Below are 22,506 nucleotides of genomic sequence, written 5' to 3' on the forward strand. Positions count from 1 at the left end.
CTGCGCAATCAAAAATGTGCATTTCCGGTGGTACTACACGTGCGCGTGTCATGACAGGTGGACCGTCATGGCGTCGGTTTGTTTACCTCGAAATTATACCGAGCGGGAGAATTCAGATTTTGGACGGTATTGTGTCGGTAAGTCGTGCACGTCTATCCTGATGTTAATTGCCGTAACTCGCAGGTCAAAAAAAAGGGACAGGAAGGAAGATGGGGTTGAAAAGAAGGAGATGACTTTCCGGCAAGTTACTAAAGAGGAAAAGGGACCCAACATTGCCGTACGGTCACCTATCGCTGAGAAGAGAAGAAGAGAAAGTGAAGAGAAAGAGAAAGTGAAAGTGGGGTTCTGAAAGATAGGTTGCAGCTCGCCAACCTAGAGGCGTGAGGCCACCTCAGCCTGACATTTGCGGGGGTAACATGTGTTCTTCCAGCCCCCCCGTGGTGGCTGGCACAAATGACTCTAAATTGAAACTTTCCGCTTCCGGAATGAGCGACGTAAAAAACTTGAAGGCAGGGTGGGCGCGTCGCGCTGCCAAACGCCGTGCGTTAACTGCTAGTTCCGGGTCTTCGAACTGCGATCTATTAGCCCCGCGAGCATAAGTAGGACCTCGTGGCCTCCTACTCCGGCCAATCGCCATTGTGGCGTTTCGTAACGCTACACTACCCCCCTCCTCAAAAAGAAAAAGGAAAAGGTAACTCAGTTGCCTTTTACTTTTTACAAAAAAACGAAGATGAAGTCTTCACAAAAAAAAAAACGTCAAAATTTGATCACTGGAAAAGTTTTGGTTTCGCCACGAAAATGGCTTGTCGATATCTGCGCGTATCAAACGATTGAAAACTGAATCTCAATGTCAATTAGTACTTGAGTACTGCGGTATGATGTAAGTCAAGTCCGGTTAAATGTCATAATTTGGGGTTCTTAAATAAACTTTTCCTGAACAAACTCCACGGTAAAATTTTACTGTCGTCAACATTCCAAAGGAGGACAAAAGAATTAATCGAAAAATTGAACGGTACGAAAAAGTGAAATGCAAAGCTCGCTACGGTTCTTCGGCTTCTGCCAGAGATCCTCTGAATTCTTTCAAATCTTTCATGTGCCAAACACCTAGATCTGCGCGGTTCTCATCTTCGAGAGCGTACGCGAGTTTCGATAGTTTTCTCGTTATCGTGCACAGCACGTAGCGTGGCGCTAATTTTTGCGCAAAGTCTTTCGCAGCGCTGGAAAGTACTTTGTTGCGTTTCCAAACTTTGTCGCCTACAAAAAATTCAGCGTCGCGCTTCCGAAGATTGTACGAGCGTTCGTTGCGTTCGTGCGCTTTGTGAAGGTGCTGGGTTACATCCTGCAAGATGGTCTTGAGGTGTTCTAAATTTTTCGCGTGATCTTCGCGATCAGCTGTCGTCAAGGTTTCCGGATTTTCCGCTACTTTGCCGTAAAATTCACCGGTACAGGGTACTACCCTACCAAAATTGAGAAATGCTGGACTGAATCCGGTTACTTCGTTGACCGCTGTGCGAATCGCGTACCCGATCTTTGCCACCTCGGCATCCCACTTTTTGTGAGCGCCTTTGACGTAACTTCGTATGGCAGTGCCAACTGTGCGGTTGTATCGCTCCACAGGGTTGCTCTGAGGGTGATACTTGGCTGTGAACCAGATCTTTTGAACTTTGTAGTTCTCGCAAGTCTTTACAAATTCGTTTCCGACAAACTGCTTGCCGTTGTCGACCAAAATGAATTGCGGTACACCATACACAAGAAAAATTCCGTTCTCGATACATTCTGTAACTTTTGAGCTCGTAGCTTTTCGTAACGGAAATAGTACAACGTACTTCGTGAACCAATCTACGATCACTAAGAGATACGAATATCCTTTCGTGGACGTCGGTAATGGACCAATCAAGTCAACGGAAATCATTTGCCACGGAAACTGAACCTTTTTTTCTTTTCCCATAAGCCCTGCGCGAGCGGTGTTCGGTGCTTTTTGCTCATTGCAAATCTTGCAGTTTCGAACGTAACGAATGACGGAACGACGCATTTTCGGCCAAAAGTGATTGATGGATAACCTTGAAAGTGTCTTGTAGTACCCGAAATGAGCTGATGTCGGTGCATCATGACATGATTCTAAAATTTTTGTTCTTTGATTTCGCGGTACTAAAAGCTTCCACTCCGGGACGTTGCCGGGTAGTACAATTTTGTTCGGTACGAATCGATACACGAAACCGTTCTCGACTTTCCATGAGGGATTTCTTTGAGGATTGGCGATTATGTTGTCGCGAAGTCGCGTGTACGACTCGTCCAAATCATTCAAGTTCACGCCGAGAAAGCTGTCAATGTCTACCGCAGCAATTTCTGCAGGTAGTCTCGATAGTGCGTCCGGTACTACATTGAGCTTGCCCTTACGATGGACCAAATCGAATGAAAATTGATTGAGCTTGACACTCCATCGCGCTAACTTGCCTGCTGGGTCCTTCATTCGGTTTAACCAGAGCAATGAATAATGGTCCGTCACGATCGTGAAATGGGTGCCCTCAACGTAAGGTCTGAACTTTTCCAACGCGAACAAAACGGCTAAACATTCTCGTTCCGTAACGCTATAATTTCGCTCGGCTTTTGTTAGCGAACGGCTGGCGTACGCGATCACTCTCTCATCTCCGTCTAAATCTTGCGTTAAAACTGCTCCTAGACCGGTGTTTGAAGCGTCAGTTTGGATCACGAAAGGTTTCGAGAAATCAGGACTTGACAATACGGGTGCTGAAACAAGTGCATCCTTGATTTTCTGAAAAGCTTCCTGAGCTTCAGGAGTCCACTCCGTTTTCTGTCGCTTTCGCTTTCCGGTAAGTAACGCGTTTATCGGGGACATGAGGGTCGAAAAATGAGGGATGAAACGCCTATACCAAGAACACATGCCTACGAAACGTTTGATTTCGGTACTAGTCTTCGGGACTGGATAGCTCACCATGGCCGCTACTTTGTCTGGATCGGTACCTAGACCATGTTCATCGACAATGAAACCCAAATATTTCAAACTTGAGCGGAAAAGTTGACACTTTTTCGCATTCACGGTGAGTTTCGCGTCTCGAAGACGTCGTATCACCTCCCTCAAAACTTGTACGTGTTTCTCGAATGTCGGGGCGATAATGATTAGATCGTCCAGGTAAACAAAGACGTGAGGTTCTAGTTCAGGTCCGAAAATTCTGTCCATGAGACACTGCTGCCTCTGGGCTGCGTTTGTCAGTCCGAACGGTAATACGTTAAAATGAAAAAGACCTCTGCCGGGAATCGCAAAAGCTGTCTTCGGTCTAGACTCTGAATCTAACGGGATTTGCCAAAAAGCGTTCTTGAGATCGATCGAACTGATGTACTTTGCTCCTCGCAACATACTGAGAATCCTGTCGACACGCGGTAATGGGTAACTGTCACGTTTTGTCACGGCATTGAGCCTGCGACCGTCAAAGCAAAGTCGGTATTCACCGGAAGATTTCTTTACTAACAAAATTGGAGAAGACCACGGACTGTCAGAAGGCGATATGACATTGTTCTCGAGCATGCGGTCAATTTCTTTGTTGACTTCCGCAAGCATGTACGGAGACCACCAATACGGACGTTGTTTGATCGGCAATGCTTCTCCCGTGTCGATTGTGACTGTCATTTTGTGTGTCCTCCCTAACTTTCCGTCGTTGCTCAACAAATCTAAATTTTTCCGGATGATCTCGGTGATCTCATGCCGATCCGCGCCACACTCCGTCACCGCGTCACATTCTGGTACTCTTACGATATCCGACGCAACTTCAATTTTGTGACCCGCGAAATCTATCTTGAGTCCGAATAATCTACAAAAGTCGCACCCTAATATGACGCTATGCTGAAGATCTGGCACGTAGTAGACACGAATTCGCCGTCTCGACGAGTCTAACACTGCTTCTAGTTCGATAGCTTTGGTTACCGGATGTTGTTTTCCGTCGGCAGTTCTGATGGTTTTTAGCCGAGATGGGAAAGTTTTTCCACCTGCGCGAAAATGAATTAAATCGGCTCCTTTTCCACCAACTATAGTGCAATTCGAACCGGAATCCACGAGTCCTTCAGTTTCCTTATTGTTTAGACGCAGTCTGATAAATGGCCTATTGTCATTGGTTTTGCTGACGAAAATGGAAGCGGAATTTGCCCGAGAAGGCTTGCAAAACTCTTTGACTTCGTCTAACCAAGCGTTCCACTGGGTGTCCGTACGTTTCGCGATGATCGATGCGTTTACATCGGCCTTGGGATGTTTTAGGAACGTAGCACGGCCGCAAGTCTGCCGCGTCCCTACTGCGCGTTTCCCGACGGATTACACTTTTTGCAGGTCGCCAAGGTGACGTCTGGCTCCCCACAACGGTAGCAAAACTGCTTTCTTTTCAGTCGACAGTTCATGAACGAATGATTCGGCTGTTGACAATTCCAGCACTTGAACGACCTGGAGGACGAACTCGCGGGTTCACTCCGTCTGGCTGAATTGCCTGAGGGTTCCTTCACGACGATGGCGCGTGGACTCGCTTTCGCGGGTTCGCTCGCCCGAACATATGCCAACTCTGGCTCCAACACGCAAGATGACTTGGGTGCAGCGCGATGTTTCTGCCGCAAAGCCGATAACTCCTCCACTTTTTTGCACAACTTAATCAACTCCGGTACGGTGACAACTTCGGTGATGCTAAGCTGGTTAAGGTAACATGGAAGCAAATTCCTCCGAATCGTCTTTACCTTGGTTATCTCCGCCGGTGGTCGACTAAGTCTAGCAAAAAGCGTCTCCATAACCGCAACGTAAATGGTTATCGACTCGCTTTTGCCCTGAAGCCTGCCCTTGATTTCGTCCCACAACAATTCATCGAAATCCGGTGGAAGAAATTCCTGTTTCAACAACTGAACCACTTCGTCCCAATCGCTCAATCTGCTCCGAACAGAACGATACCAAATCAGCGCTTTGCCGCTAAAGAGATCAATGGCCGCGTTAAAAAGGTCCCTGTTGGTTGCGTTTCGCGCTACCGACAGTTCCTCTACCCGTTCCAAGAACTGGTTCACCGTCATTCCATTTTCCTCCCCGTTGAAAGATACGCCCCAGGTGTGAATTGGCACTAGTTTCGGTTCCGGAGATCTCGCGTGAGGGTGCACGTAAATGGGAGTAGTCGCGACGACTGGTGGCGCTTCCACCGTAACCGGGCTCGCTTCTGCTGCCTTGTCGTGAAGATCAGCTTCGAGCAACAAACATGTCGCGTACGCCTCATTTCTATACTCCGCATCTCGCTCGCGTCTCATTCGCCGAATGCGAAATGAAAGGTGCGTTAGACGGGTCTTCAACCGTTTGAAGATCATGTCTTCCGCCGTTCCTTCAAATTCTGTCAAAATCGTGCGTATGCTCTCAAGGGTGTCCTCAATGGCCTGGACCTCGGTGTCGTGATCATACTCTGCGTCATGAAGTGACAGAAAGTATTCGTCCGGTCGACCTAGTTCTTTGGACAGAGCTCTCGCTAACAGTTTCCTCTTATCGTCCTGGTTTCGGCTAGTCGTGATGCCGCGTATACGCAATTCATACGTCAGCTCGTCAGCTAGTAAATGCTTGACCTTGAATTGTTCGTCCATTTTGACGAAGACTCACCGCGATTCCACGGGTCGGTAACGCAATAAAAACGCCGGTCAAAACACTACCAAAAAACAGCGCGCAACACGATAGTCGATTCCGAGAAAAGGTTTTTGTCGTCGAGGGTACAAGATAAGACCGCTACTCAAACAATGAATTCGCCGCTAAATTTCCGCTTCTCATTAACACACAATCAAAAAATTCAACTTTCAATAAACCTTTACCAACTCCCTTTGCTCCGATTGAAAAAAGTGACTGAGCCTCAATGAAGATGAACGATAAACGAAAATTTGTGGTTGCTCCAAAAAATCGAGCCCCACGTTCTGGGCGTCAAAATTTGTGTGACCAAAAGTTGGCCAGTGACAGCTCCGGGCTCCCAGGGGGTTTTTCGGGGCAGAGGGCGTGGGTTCGGATTTTTAAAAAATGGGCGCCAGGCAGCTATTGTCTTGAGCTGGTTGTTGCTTGTCCAGCTGCCGGGACAAGTGCTCAGATCTTACTCGTCGAAGGTAAGTAAAAGCAAACGCTTTCTGATCGTTAAACAAATTTTGGTTTATTCGGTTACTGCAAAATTATCCACAGAACAGTATTTGGTGGTTCGGTACTGGTTCACACGAATGCGATAATGGTTCGCTTGTAACTACTAGATGAAAATTGAAAGATGCGGAACCAGTACTTTTTGGTGGCCTTAATATCTACTTTGGTCGTAACCAGAAAAGCTTTTCTTTCACATGTGACCGAATCTTAAACTAAACATGATATTCTTCGACGAAATAAAAGATGTTTTGATTCCTGATGAGGAACCTCCCGAACTTAGACTTCCTTCTGATCGAGCTAATTATTAAATGTAAACTTAATGAAACCCAAGGTCAAGATTGGGGTGTCACCTTGACAAAAAAATTAAAATTGATCCTGATAGGAAAGTTTAAATCGGTGAAGTTCCGAAACGTTGAATTTGACTGAAATTTCTTTAAGTTGACACTGGAGATTGAATGAAAAGGTTCTTACAAAAAAATTCTAAACATTTGCAAAGTTTCAAAAAATTTAGTGAACATACAAAAATTATGAAAGCGAGAAGCGAGAAATTCGAGGCGTTCCTAAATTTTGCAATGCCGCGGTAAAAAAATATGGCGACTTAGCTTTATGACGGGTCTGTTGTCTCCTCGAATAGCGTCCTTTTGACTTGCGGTGTGACCTTGGCGATACGGTGCTCAAAATAAACGATCGCCTCTGCGAACGATGTTCTCCAAAATGGTCGCCTCTGCGAACGATCTGGCTACGAATCGCCCTGCGAACGATCTGGCTACGAATCGCCCTGCGAACGATCTGGCTACGAATCGCCCTGCGAACGATCTGGCTACGAATCGCCCTGCGAACGATCTGGCTACGAATCGCCCTGCGAACGATCTGGCTACGAATCGCCCTGCGAACGACCCCTAACGAATTGTCGTTAGTGTTGTGAAAATCGGAAGATTCGGTAATTACCTTTCAGCGAAAAAGGGGGTTCTTGGCGCTAAATCGAAGTCCTTCCGGCACTCCTTTACTCAAAAATTTTCGGTACTCTAAAGTTGCGATACGGTACTGGATCAATTCATCCAAACGGGATTGACTCTAAACTGGATCGAACCACCCCTAATACATGGTCTTAGTGAAATGAATTCAAAATTGAACGGTAATTACCTCTATAGTGCGAGGGGTCACTCGACCACGAACTCTAAAAGGCGCTTCGCTGGCGTCGCTTCGACGGCTCTCGACGAAGTGTCCGACTTCCGCATTTTTAATCTCGGTACCGCAGTCCCATAAATCGCGAAAATCGTCACGCGCGCGATTCTCGACCTTATTCAGTTGTGCTATAAGGCGGGCTGCGCTTGCGTGGTACTGCGCAATCAAAAATGTGCATTTCCGGTGGTACTACACGTGCGCGTGTCATGACAGGTGGACCGTCATGGCGTCGGTTTGTTTACCTCGAAATTATACCGAGCGGGAGAATTCAGATTTTGGACGGTATTGTGTCGGTAAGTCGTGCACGTCTATCCTGATGTTAATTGCCGTAACTCGCAGGTCAAAAAAAAGGGACAGGAAGGAAGATGGGGTTGAAAAGAAGGAGATGACTTTCCGGCAAGTTACTAAAGAGGAAAAGGGACCCAACATTGCCGTACGGTCACCTATCGCTGAGAAGAGAAGAAGAGAAAGTGAAGAGAAAGAGAAAGTGAAAGTGGGGTTCTGAAAGATAGGTTGCAGCTCGCCAACCTAGAGGCGTGAGGCCACCTCAGCCTGACATTTGCGGGGGTAACATGTGTTCTTCCAGCCCCCCCGTGGTGGCTGGCACAAATGACTCTAAATTGAAACTTTCCGCTTCCGGAATGAGCGACGTAAAAAACTTGAAGGCAGGGTGGGCGCGTCGCGCTGCCAAACGCCGTGCGTTAACTGCTAGTTCCGGGTCTTCGAACTGCGATCTATTAGCCCCGCGAGCATAAGTAGGACCTCGTGGCCTCCTACTCCGGCCAATCGCCATTGTGGCGTTTCGTAACGCTACAGTGTTTTTGGAAACTCCGGGCTCGGTGTCTTCTTTGGAAAGTCCGGGCCCGTTGTCTTTTTGAAAGGTACGGGCCCGTTATCTCTTTTGGAAAGTCCGGGCCCATTGCCTTTCTTGGAAAGTCCGGGGTCGTTGTTTTCTTTGAAAATTGTCTTTTTTAGAAAGTGGAGGCCCGTTATCTTCTGTCATGTTTTGTCATGTTCTGTTCTGTTCTGTCATGTCCTCCCATGTTCTGTCGGGTCATGTTTTGTCTTCTTCTGTCATGTCCTTTCATGTTCTGTCTTGTTCTGTCCTGTCCCGTCATGTTTTGTCATGTCCTGTCGTGTTCTGTTCTGTCAACGGGGTACGGGCCCGTTGTCTTTTTTGGAAAGTCCGGGTCCGTTGTCTTTTTTAGAAGGTACGGGTTTGTTGTTTTTTTGGAAGGTACGAGCCCGCTGTCTTTTTTGGAAGGTGTGGTGGGCCCGTTGTCGTTTTTCCAAGTCAAGGCCCGTTGTCTTTTTTGGAAGGTGTGGACCCGTTATCATTTTGGAAAGTCCGGGCCCGTTGTTGTTTTGGAAAGTCCGGGTCCGTTGTCGTTTTGGAAAGTCCGGACCCATTGTCTTATGCATTTACTTTCTCAACAGCATATTCCAACAGAACGGAGTGTACATGAACGTCTGGAACATTTAAACTTGAAACAAATTTTAAATAATTTAAGAGATGTACTTCTTTTCAAAGCGGATTTATGTAGCTTACAATAAGATGATTTTTAACACTCCTAGGAGCTAGTATTCGAGATCAAAGGCAAGCTCAGGAACAGTTTGAGACATCCTCTTTTGGCATCATTTGAATGAATGTTAATAATAGTCAGTAATAATAGAATATTCCCAATTCTTTCGAACATTTTCTTTTGCGCAGACTTGTTTAAAAATAACGCGACGCACTGTACGTAGCAATTCGTTCCGCTCATTCGAAACATGTTTGCAATATCGCCGTAATTACGCATTCGAAACAGTAAAAACGAGAACATTAAATCGAGAAAACCATCCGCTTCTTGTTAATAAAAGATGATGGCTCTCCCCAACCTCCTACAATATGCATCATTTCGCAGGACTTTGTAAACAGTAATTACATTCTTCTAGTTTGTTAAATCGGCGCTAATTTCGTTCCTTTGAAAGTCGACTAGGTGAACGAGGAGGCAAACTAAAAAACCGTAAAATTTCCGAATACTCTTTAAAGTTTAGCGCGTTCGGCCGGTTTGCGGCCGGTTCCGTTCGAAAATGTTAAAATAATTACGAAGCCGCCAACGTTTTATTTTTCGAACGAAACTATGTTCATCCATCTACGGCTCCCGTTCGGTCGCCCGTTCGTTTATTTTTACTGCCGCCACAGACGCATTTCTCCGTGACTGTTATTATTAAAATGTTATTTGCGCAAATGAGCAAATTAACTCGTCGGTTGGCCGCAACTACACCGCCAAATCATTTCATAGCTCAATTATAATTACCGCTAGCAACCGGCGAGTACTTAAATTAATGAGAATACTTCTCTCCCCGACTAAATCTGTATTATATCTGGATTGTTCCCGTTGTATTTTTGTTGATTGCTGCTGGATGGAACCGTCTAATAAAAGTCAAAGCATAAAAGGAGTCCAATTATGCCACTGGGTAGCTCATTCCGGCCTAAACAATAGGCATCCGACTCCGGAGTGGTTTCTGCCACTGACTGGCCACATAATATTTCTTTTCATGTGCCTAGATCGAAGCTTCCATTCAACAATTACATCACCCACAAAAAGACCATTAACTAGGAAAATCATATTAAATAGACCATCAGGCGCAGCGCTGGTCTCTTTCTACAAACCAATTACCTTCCAAGTTTGGTGCCAACGAAATTTGCACTTCCTCCAAGATAAACACGGTTTATTACTCGACATTATATTAGTTCCTGTTTAGGTCAAGTCTTAAGTTTAACAACAGTTAAATTGCAAAATTCTCCTTTGCGCTTCATCCCCTCTAATCCGGTACATACAGGAACAGGATTTTCTGCCTAAATGAAATAATAAATGTTTGCGGATTTTTTAATGAAAGTGGGGGCACAATGGAGCGAAGATGAAAATGCCAGTCTATAAAATTTGCGAAAGGAAAGGCTCACTAAATCAAGGTTTACGTTAATCTCGCAATAATTGGATCATTTCAGACATTTTTTTTTAGAAATACCGAAATACCCAATATTTTTATATACGCGGAATTTATTCGCTTCGAAACCCAGCAACAACTAATAAAAGTTCGTATAATTTGTTTTTATTACATAAAAACTAATAATAATTCAATAATAATTTAGTTACTTATGTGATTACTTGGTTGCCTAATCACAAGGCGTTTTAACATAATACAGGATATCACGTAAGATAACGAGCCTGACCAGGTATAAATGGAACCCAAAAGACAATTCATAAAGCAATCTCGATCCCTATTACATTATCCGGCATTATCATAATGCACATAAAACATAGACAGCTTTTAACGTCAACCTAATGAATGTCAAGTTCTGACAGAAAAATACCTTTCTCAACAAAGTATGATTTAATAACAATAGAAGCAATTAAAATCACAAAAGTAATGGGTAAGTAGGATCATATCGGTTCTGTCATCGTTCGAAAACCTTTTCAAATACTAAATATGAACGAAAAATGCAATGACAGATATACCTTTCAAATTAATACAATACCTACTTAGATTGCTGATTTAATTTTCAAATATCAAAACACAATGAATGCTTTGTGAATTGTATGTTAGGTTGCAATTTTACCTGGTCAGGCTCGTCATTTTACGTGAATAACCCTGTATAATTAAAAGTAAAAAAATTGATGACAATTTTATTGGAAAATAATAAAAACAAAAGTGTTGTCTTTAAATTATCTATATTGCATAATTTGTGGGGTGTGGTCTAATCATTCTTTTAATCCTCAACAGCTTGCTTAATTTCTGGAAGCCTTCCAGTTGATTTTCCTTTACACTGCCAGTCTGAACAAATCTGTTGATTACATCTCTAATGCGGACAACCAAAGGCGCTTTCTGGTTTAGAACATCTGTATATTTTATAAGGTATTCTTTGTTACAGGCCAATACTGAATAAATCCACTTATCATTGTTAATTGTTATAGTAACAGGACATTACAATAAATGTATCCTATTTCAGTGAACACACCATTTTCATGTTTATTAAAGTAATAAAGTGTTTTGTAAAGATGTAAACAAAATGTTTAATACTTACTATAGTAAATAGACAGTCTTGAACAAACTCTTTTCCTTCCTTAACTAACTCACAACACCATAATTAACACTTTTATGAATAATTGATAAACAACGTATACTGCAAAGTGACAAGTGTGAGCTGTCAAATGTCAAATTTGCAAACCTGAAGAAGCGGTAAATTTGTACGGATACGGTAAATTGTACCACAGATTATAAGTATCAAATTATTGACAGTTTGTGTTATTTGACAGCAAACCACGAAACAGAAGAAAATATTAATCTTTGATGATGTTTATTAATGAAGAACGTTGGCAACGTTCTGCGTTAGTAGATAAAAATGATGGGTTGGGGTGAGTAATAAATGCAATTTGTGTATCCGGTATAGACAGTAAAGGGTCAGGAAAACTTTCGGAAGTGACCTTTACCCTAATATGGTAATGCGCTGTTTACGGCAGCTCCAGACTGAAGCCCTAATTAGGAGAGTTGGAGTAAAACTTGTTCTTAACCCCATTATTCCCTTATCAAAAGAAAAGGGTATCTAGTCCTCGAGCCAGCATCTCCATATAATATATTAAAAGCACGCAGGTAGTTAGTCGACCAGGCCTATGGCTCCGCTAAATGATTTAAATAAAATATTTGCAGGGCAGATAAAGTTGCAAAGATCTGCACGTTCAGAAAGCGATTAAAACAGCACAGACTGGGGGATTTTGTAAAATGCAGAACCCCGCACAGATTTATTTCTTATTTGTAACTACAAATAAGAACCGCGTCGGGGTGTGTTCTAATTAAATTCGTATTGCGTGCCGGTTTTAATGAAGAGGTGCATTTCTTCGGACAGGTGCATAAATACAAGGCCCCCATCCCTTCCTCTCCGATTCTCCGCCTTTAAATGGTCCTTTCCTTCGGTTTCCGAAACAATTGGGGTACATAAATTGATCTAAATTAAGCGATATTTAATTACGGCGCCCTCTTAACTTACAGAACCTGCCGCTACCGGCTCCATCCAATAAGTACACAGTTCACACACAGTCGTCTTCTGACACGCATTCTAACTAAATTTTATAAATTTATACCCTTCCGTTATTACTAATCCGAAACTGGAGGAATTAACGCCGCACCGCTACTAATTAATTTCGATCGGGGCAGAAAAGGCGTTCTTGCTCGTGGGAGTCGGACCCAAAGATGCAGATCTTGGTTGGCAACATCTATTTAAATTATCATTTAATAATTTAAGTGCAGCAATCGTCATAAGTATAAGAATGAAGGATTTTCTTTCCCTTCGAGCTTTTCGCAAGGAACTTTTTTTAACTTCCATCCCCCTAATCTTGATAAGGTATTATCATTAACAATATAACCATCTAATTATTTGTAAACTTCTCTATGCACTTTGGATCAAAAATTGTACAGTGTGGAATAAAATGATTTACATCTAGTTTGCATTACCCTTGTAAAAATACGAAATGCCGCTCTACAAAAAAAAGAAAGCCTAACCTCAAAATATATATCCAAATTCCAAATGTGATTTATTGGGAAGGGATGATATGAATGCAAAGTTGAGATTGAAATTAAAAAGGAGCTAACAAAAGCAAGTCACAGCTAGTGTTGAAAGTGGCCACCAACGTTTGTTAATTCAATTTAGTAAATTGCAACAATTGTCAATTCGATTGATGACATTTATTGACAGATCTAATAGTTCGGCATTTCGAAAAAAAAAGTAGAGCGGTACAGGAAACTTTACATGCGCAAAAATTCCAAAGGTAACTAGATGTAAATCATTTTATTCCACACTGTATTTGTGTTAATAGCGTTTTTTGTATTTATGCATTTGTTCCAATAATTTAAACGCCCTAATCACTAATGGAAATATTTTAAATCAATGTGAAACAATCACTTGTTGAATCATTCTCAAGTTTGAAGCACAGTTGTTGAATTGGCCATGTAAATAACACAAATGACAGTTTTATTGATAAAAGATGTATAAAACCTTTACATTGTCCCTTAGGTAGCTATTGGGGAACAGGCAAGTATACCTCTTTAAGGATAAAAATATTGTAAATGGTATTCTATTTTGTGGTGTCGATTTCATCGATTTCGCTCAACAGAAACGTTCGATGCATTCTAGTTGTCGTGTTAAGTGAAGTTTACACTATGTGCTTTCTCGTACGATTTCTCATAAGATTTATCATAAGCTGATATTTCAATGTTTACACAGTGCGATTTCTTATGCGAGTTGGTTTGGTTCGAGAACTCATAGCGAAACAAACAGATTAGGACGGTTCCTAATTTCATCCGAGAAATCATATGAAAAATGGGTCGGTTGAGGGTGGGAGAAGACGTTCGCCAATCATTCACTAGCACTCTGATTCACTCTGATCTCTGGCCTGTTGCCTTGTTGCCTACTTATCAGATGAGAGATCAGACAGTGTGAAAGCACACATTTAAATATAACCAGATATGACCAAATTGTTATATCCTATGAGAAATCATAAGAGATCTCGTAAGAAAAGTCTTACGATAACTCAGATAGTGTAAACTACACTTTAAACAGGAATTCCCCCCGGAGAGACTAGACCGGCGTAAAAGCATGATTTTTTTCAAGTTGTTGTTTTGTTTGGGGATGATGAGTCCTGTTGGGTTTGGGTACAAAGGGCAAGGTCGGGGAGACGGGATGGCCAGGGAAGAAATTGTTTTTCCCGGTGGATGGATGAAGCGCGTGCCGTGCGGCGAAGAGACTTGCGGCTGGGGCGTAATGCTAAGATATGGCCAATAGCAGCCAGTTTTATAACCCGTACCGATGTTGCATATATAACATACGGCATCAATATTTTAGTACCTGTAGCGCGCCAGGGCTCAGGGGTCTGCACGTAAACTACCAGCTTTCCTCCACCACCGACTTTTGGGGTTAACGCAAATTGGATGGCTCGTCACAGGGCACCGGAAATCATTTTATAGGCACTTTTAAAATCGTCGCTGCTCGAATCACGGCTTGTCGCTGATGGCTGATGAAACCGGAAAAATGGAAAAGGACGATTTTGAAATATTGAAGGATTTTTTTGTGTGCAAAGATTGACCTCGACACTCACTGCGACAGTCATTTTTTGTGGATTTTTTGCTAGTTCAGTTGGAGGAAATATTTGGTAAAAAAATTTCGAGTTACACATTATAAACATGGGGGATGCGCCGGGATAAATTTTAAATCTGTTTAACTATTCAATATTCTAAATTGAATTTGTGAATTGTTGTACGCTCTATCGAGCATCGGCTGAATTTTTATTAATTAAATTAAATTATGTAAATATCATGATATTTAATGAATGCAATTATTCGACCTACTTAATGAGTTTGAAAATAATCAATTTCTATTGTTTTACAATAATCAGCTTTGTCTATGTAACTATTTATTTGATAAACAATTTTTCTGATGACAAGTACAGTTGGTTGCAAAAAAAACGGGAAAAGAAAATTTTCCTAATGTAAACTTGGTTTTGTCTATTTGTCAATTAGTTGTCTATTAATTCTAACCTTATCTCTCGTAAGAAGGTTTCACACTATGAAATAATTGTAAAAATGTGTTAATTTTATTCTGACAGTTCCCGTTTTTTTTGCAACCAACTGTACTAAGAAAGCAAACTGGAATAACTTTTTTTGTTCGACGCTGTCAGAATTTGAGAATATTTCTCCTGTGTGAAGGGACTTTGATAAATGTCACCAGTCAAAACGAAACGTTAAGCTAATATTAAAAATTTTAAGCGATTTGAAGCCTTTAAGGGAGTCGTCGAACAAAAAAACGTTGTATTCAACTCGTTGAACTTTCAAATGTTCCACTCTAACATTTGTGTTACCAACCACCATAAAATTCCCCAAATTTTAAAACTGCGATTTTTCATTTAAAAAGGCACAAAATAGAAAAAATCATGTATGATATCTTGTTTATAAGGCATTTTGTAGTCCTTACATCCTCCTTGATCCTTCTTCATCCTCCTACTCCTTACTCCTAAACACGTGCGTGCTACAAAATTATTCTTATAAAGACTCGTATCATAATATCGGGTGTTTTTTTTTTTTAAATTTCGCATCGTAATAGGCGTCGAAGTTAAAGGGTGTTTTTTTAATTTAGCGTCGAAGTTGGCGTTGAAGAGCCTATTGTGAATAAACCACTCGGCTTAAAATCACTGATTTTTCAAATTGCGGATTAAAAACACAAACAACGCAAAAAGTGAGGTTAGATTTAAACAGCTGATCAGAGTTGTATTGTATGACATTTTTAATTTGTGACAATCTAACCAAATTTTGAAATGACATTTACGACCAGAATTTTTTTGCTCGCTCGCGACAGTATGGTTTCTATGGTTTCGATCTTACTAACATTTTTGCGTGTAGAAAAGTGCCACTTTCATTACGATATGCAAAAAATATTTTTTTGTTCGACACTGTCAGAATTTGAGAATTTTCTCCTATGTAAACGGATTTTGATAAATGTCACAACTTGTCAAAACGAAACGTCAAGCTAATTTTAAAGATTTTAAGCGATTTGGAGCCTTTAAGGGGCTCGTTGAACAAAAAAACGTTGTATTCAACTCGTTAGTGTGTAAATTGGGCCTTTTCTGCACTCGTGGGCCTTTAAAGCGCTCGTTAAAAGGCCCAATTTACACACAAACTCGTCAAATAAACTACTATATTACCAGTGTCCTGAAATCAAAAATGGTGGATGCGCCGGGACAATTAATTGCTTCGTTTAATACAGTGCAGTGCATGAGTACATTCCTGCGTAATTTATTATAAATTTAATTAAACAATTTAATTTCAGACTAGTTGATAGTCGTAATCCATAGCGATCTAAAACGTTCGCGAAACATCTCATTAATAATCCAGGATAAATTGTAAGGGAATATCACAATTTTTTTTTGCAAATAATATTCTACAGTTTTGCAGGAATTGAATTTGTTTGTTTTCCGGTGTAGTTGTTGAAAGATTTTTAATTAGTGGCCCGGGACAAATGAATGCGTGGCCGACAAAGGGCTCCATTTCTGCTGAAACAGTGTAAAAGCCCCCTACGCTCTTTTATTGTGGCGGTGCATTTCGCATTCGGGGGTTATAGGGAAGATTATTCCATGTGGAAGTTTGATTGTTGTACATTCAAGGCACGTCCTCGGTACATTTTACTAATGTACCGTTTGCGTATGCACCAGTAAGTGGTGTGTTTGACGCGGACGTCTCGCACGACCGATCACCAAACTTCCCAAACTCACCCTCTCGCTCCCACCTCTCGGTTTATCATGTTCAGGGCCGAAATTTCATATTCGTTGTTTACCCGACGTGCAATATCATCCCTGCGATTGTCACGACTCTTAACAAACAAGACGGGTCCCGGTCGATGCGACCGACAGAAACGGAGAGTTTTTCCCACTAATTTTTCTCCGCCGGGAAATCACCGGGGTCATCAGCGAATCGGCCATCGCAAGGTTAATTTCGCCGGCGCATACTTCTCGTTATCTCTTAAATAAATGAACGTATCATAAAGCAGTTTAGGCGGAGTTCGCCACCGCTGATAGCGACTTGGCTGTTTATGGCCGGCTCCAAGTCAACAATAAATGCTCCCTTTACTTATTTCATTCGACAACCGTAAAACGTACGTCCAATAAAAATAATTAGGGACAAATTGCTAGGTACAAACAAATATTCGCCGTATGATTTCCCCTGCGATCGACGAAAACGAATTAAACAATTAAATAAAAATGGACTATAAAACTTCTACGAGTGGCACATAAAATTACAGCGTGTTACACTTAAATTATTTACTTGGCGGGTGGTGAGGGTTTACGGTTGGCTCGGACAGAAAGGGACAAAAAATGAACAAGCGATTAACAGAACGCTACAACTGAATTAAGTACAAAGTAAAATGTCAAGTACGTAAAAATCACTTTCAAAATTACTTTGACATTTTAAGAACCCTTTTATTAACTGAACGGGATAATTATATTTCTTACAGTAAAAAAATTGACTGTCGTTTGTTTTATCACCTAGTTTTAGCTTTTAGTAAATTATTCTCCAGCAAAATTAAAAGATGAAGACAGACCGAACAAGAAGGAATTGAGTAGATTGAGTAGAAGCTCTTTTTGTGCTGAGCCCAGAGATTGAAGACCGAAACGCAGTTGAGGTCTTCAATCTCTGGGCTTGGCACAAAAAGAGACACTTCTACTCTTAATGATATCGGGCGTTCAAATGAAATCCTGGGCTGAGTAGGCGTTGGAAAAATTAAACCGTTCAGAACAGTGTAAAGTTTGAATTTCCCGCCGTTTGATACGAAAGACATTTGTTTATGTTTAATCGGGACATAATTGAACATGTTTGTTTTCAGCAAAGGGTGTCCTTAGATATTTGGTTCGAGAATAGGAATCGTTAAGTTATTAAATTTTTAATGTAAAACATTGCAAAGAGAGAAAAAAAGAAAGATTTTTTTGGCTTTAAATTTTAGGTTAGCTGTCAACATACTCCAATTAATCTACGCTTTAAAAAAGCACAACAGTTGACGGTTTCCAACGTCTTCCCAGCCCAGGATTTCATTTGAACGAGCGATATAATATACCTAGTATTTTTGTTTTCCTTGGGTTTTTTCTTAGTCGCAAAAAGTATCTATCGCGTAATTCTGTAGAGATGAATACAAAAAAAAATATATAAACAAATATAATAAATCAGCGAGACTCGTTAAAATTCTCAAAAGACAATTTAATCTGGAAGCTGGTAATTCAAGAAAACAAATATGGTACAGATGCAGTAATTTGTTAACGACTGTGTAGCAACCCCTGTTATATCAATTTATCTCTTTCAAGTCTCTTCAGTATTGTTTTGGGTGTATTTTAATGCGGGACCAATCTGCCGCGACCAAGTCTAGGTGGCACTCTTTTGGAAGAGGCGGAGCGCCTTTTTACAGGGTAAAATGTCCCGTGCCGCCCTGTCCGATAATCGATATAAGCAATGAATAACAATCAGGCCGTCGAACAAAAATAAATTTGTCAATCTAAAGTTTAATTGGGGCTAGGATGGGCTGACGCGTCAGACAGACAGGCGGTGGCGGAGCCGCAGGTGTCTCTTCAGAACCGAACAACCGCATGATAAATGGGACCCTCGATGTCATCCTTGCAATGGTATGGTGGTGCGTCTTTACTTTCCGCCATCGGATCGTGGCTGCCGTCATTGATATTTATTATCCGAATAAATAACAATAACCGCTTTCTTATTCCGGTTCATTCGGAAATTTGCCTTGTGGAATTTAAAGGGGGTGACACTCCAGAACTTGGATTATGACGGATGAGGCTCGAGGGCGGCCACACTCGCCTAACATCCGCCCACCAGCCCTCTCTACCTGTCGCGGTATCGGATATTTTATTGCCGCCGTCCACCGGAGTGTGTACTTCTTTTTTTTTTATTGTGGCTCGTATAAGTCTTATATCCGAACTGTAAAAACCGCATAGCTCACAGACGGAGGAACACGTAAAAGGACACAACAAGGATCAAATTCAATTACGCCACCAGCCAGTCATTACTCGTGTTTTTAGCTTGACAATTTTTTCATTCTTCTTTTTTCTGACCGTTCACGTTTCAACGCGATTTCTCTTAGCGGTATCCCCATTTGATAAAAAATCATCGCCGAGAGTTTTTTATCAAAGAAAAAAGTGCTAAAAACACGGCCTCCTGAACTTTGATTTCAATCATTCTCTACCAAACATTTTTTAACGCTTTTTATTAATTTGTTGAAAATTTCCGATTCAACCCGATGACAGTTGCACCTTTGCACGGTTATAATTCCCAATCTCCATTTTGTAATTATTTAGGTCCGACAATATTAGTTGCAATTAATTCTGTGCACATAACAATCATGAATTGCAAACATTTTGACGTGTTATCTATGCATATGTGCGTAGTTATGCCAGAATCAACTATACTTGACAAAACTAAAATTAACGTAGGTAGATTATGAAGAGTAGACTATATAATTATTACATAAGCTCAATATTGAAAAATAATTATTCAAAACACAAGCGTACATTCAAAAATAAATAGTATAGTCCAATTTTTACCCTTTTGCGATGACGTCATTATCTAGTAACTTTACGTATGTTTGAGCTAGGATCAGAAACAAATTTGAATTGATCATAAATAACTATAAATCTGTCAAATTTGTTGACAGCTGCTTCGAAAGGTTACAAACATAAACATAATAAGTGAAAGAAATTAAAAATTGTCAAATTGACAGGAGTATAAAATAACCTCAAAGTGACCATCAATAAATAAACGTGCCTTTTTTTTGTTTTTTCTGTTTCTGTCGTTTCAATAAAGAGAAAGCGAGGAAGGAAATCGTGACGTCACCTCAAAAGGGTAAAAATTGGACTTTACTATGTACTGGTACGAAAACCTACTAACCCTTGAAATGATTTTGATTAAGTTAAAATGTAGTTTTAACAAACCATTTTGATTGATGTGTGAATTGTGGCAATGTGGTCTGTAACAAAAGCTCTAAAGTATTTTGAAAGTTCTTAAGAAATGCTTCAAGAACAAGAAGAGCCAAAAATAAAAAAATATTTGTTCCATAAAGTATAAAGTACATCAGTCTATCAGCAGCAAAGTTATAGAAACAGAAAATATGTATACATGTACTTATTCCAAAAATTATGAAGGTGTTAGATGTTATTTTGCAACAAAAGTAAGGATACCTAGGGTACCGTTTAAGCCAGATCACATCTAAAAGTGGTTTATAGAATTATAGGGTTGAAGTGGCTTTTTTTTTTGTAATCGGACTTGAAACATTTCAAATCCTAGTTGTTGAAATATCCACAGGCGGCTTGACCGAGTCAAATGTAAGATCATTTTGAAGCATTTCTCACGATTTATTTATCAATAATTACACGAAATATTTAATAATGAAATTATCACATATTATATCCCAAGTGCAAAATTTTTTATCGGAAATTTTTTTGCTAATGAACGAAAACATACATAAATGAGGTCAGAAGACCAATTATTAGCAAATAAGAGCACGAGACGAAGTCGAGGGCTTTTATTTGATAATAATTGGTCTTCTGACCGAATAATTTATGGATGTTTGAGTTTTGCAATTTTGCACGTGGGGTATACGGCTGATTATTTCCTGAATAGAATGAAACCAAACGCATTATTTCCAATCCTTTTTATTCAACATAATTAAAAAAAAAAATCAGGCACCGACATTTTTTATTAGATTTTGCACATGTGCACTTTAGAGAAATTTTTTCGGGTTATTTTTTGTTTTCTCGTTTTGATTGGTGATACTATTCAATTTCTTTCATTTTTTAAACTAGATCAAATCTAAAAAATGTATTTTAAAGATTTCATTATTAAATGCAAAAATTACGTGACTCTATAACTAGCAATAATAAAGAAAACAACAAATATATTTTTTCAAACGAAGGAGCTAATTAAAATCTGTTATTTACAAATTGAATTATGACGAATCGAAGGCAGCAAACTGCAAAACTCTGTCTGTGGCATTGGATAATTTAATTGCAAAATTGTTTTGTAAAATTGGTGAAAGCTCCAGGATATTTTTTATTAAAAGTAACGATATCTTTGTTGTTATTTAACCTTCATCAAAGCTACGAGTATTTATCTAAAGTCCATTCAAAAATCAAAAAACCACCAACTTCGCATTGTCCTCGATAATTACTATCGGCAACGCTGTTTAGTGTAAAATTTGGTGAGAATTGTAATTTTGAGGTTGTGTTTATTAAATGTCTTGTTTTTCTGGGCATGTTTAAGTAAGAACAATAAGAATCAATAAATAAATGAAACGTGCTGCTAATAAAACAATATGAACGGAATTCAAAGCAATTGAATTTTATTTTGAATGAAATAAATGTCATAATTTATAGTTACCAACATAGTTTGAAAAAATATCTACCTAGGGTTTTTTAAATTTTACTAACATAAAGCAACAGGTGGTGGTTTTTTTGATTTTTGAATGGACTTTATGTATCTCTACGTGTAATAATATAAAAATTTCAAAAATACACTTATCGAGTGATCAAATAAATTTCAACCTTTGTTTGTTTAATCATATTGCAAAGGACTCTTGATCTATATATTTTACAAAAATAGAGGAGCTATGATATTACTTCAATAAAAATAAATTTCACTCTGCTGAATCGAATGCATATTTTACAAAAATGATGAAAGTGATATGTTTTCTATAAGATAACATTTTCTCCTTAGAAAGTAGAAAATTATGTAAATTACATATTCTGATTACAAGTTGAACAAGTCAGAAGGAAGCAACAAAGAAAGAGTGAAAGCTTTTCGAAATTTGACATAATATTAGCAAGGAGAGAAAAGATTTTCATTAAAAGTTTTTATCCAAATAGTTACAGTTGGTTGCAAAAAAAAAACGGGAAATGAAAATTTTCTTAACGTAAATTTGGTTTTCTCCATTTGTCAATTAATTGTCAATAATTTTTAAAAGTGTCGTTAAATTTTGACCATAATTCTAACCTATCTCTTCTAAGAAGTTTTCACACTATGGGAAAATTGTAAAAATGTGTCATTTTTATTCTGACAGTATCCGTTTTTATTTTGTAGCCAACGTTTGGTATTTAAAATATCCAACAACATTTAGTTGAAAACTTTCCAAAAGGGCAATTTGTCTGCATATTGTGCTGGAAAAAAATCACTAGAGTAAATATAAAAGTTGTAAAGAGAATAGCTTTTTGTAATTTTTTCCGTATTAGGCATGCCGTCTACGGAAAAAATGGATTTCCTACGTGATTTTTTCTACTGGAGTTTGGAAAAATAAATTAGATTTACATATTTTCTATAATTATTATTATTCTAAATTAAAAAGTGGAATCAAAATTGTACTGTTTTCGTTACTATAGAGAAAGAATTTTGTTCGCTTGAGTAAATTTAGTTGTTAATTTTGAGGTTATCTTTGACAGATTTCAAGTTATGTATCTCAGGAAACGATCAAAATTGAACTTTTAACGTTGAAATATTATTTCCGCACTTGTTAGGAAATATTCCACTTTTCCTAACTTCAAATATGTTAGTTGTCCAAACTATAGTAGAAAAAGAAACAAACAAGCATTGTAAAACACTGAAAAATT

The 22,506-nt window shown here is 39.7% G+C and overlaps 1 protein-coding gene across 1 annotated transcript in view; it reads left to right on the forward strand.

Annotated features, from left to right (window-relative positions):
- LOC138123106 (uncharacterized) overlaps positions 1-22,506 on the forward strand; it is a 107,922-nt gene that overhangs the window by 67,074 nt on the left and 18,342 nt on the right. The window lies entirely within an intron of this gene.

This window comes from Tenebrio molitor, chromosome 2, assembly GCF_963966145.1.
Source record: "Tenebrio molitor chromosome 2, icTenMoli1.1, whole genome shotgun sequence".
Classification (NCBI taxonomy): Eukaryota; Metazoa; Arthropoda; class Insecta; order Coleoptera; family Tenebrionidae; genus Tenebrio; species Tenebrio molitor.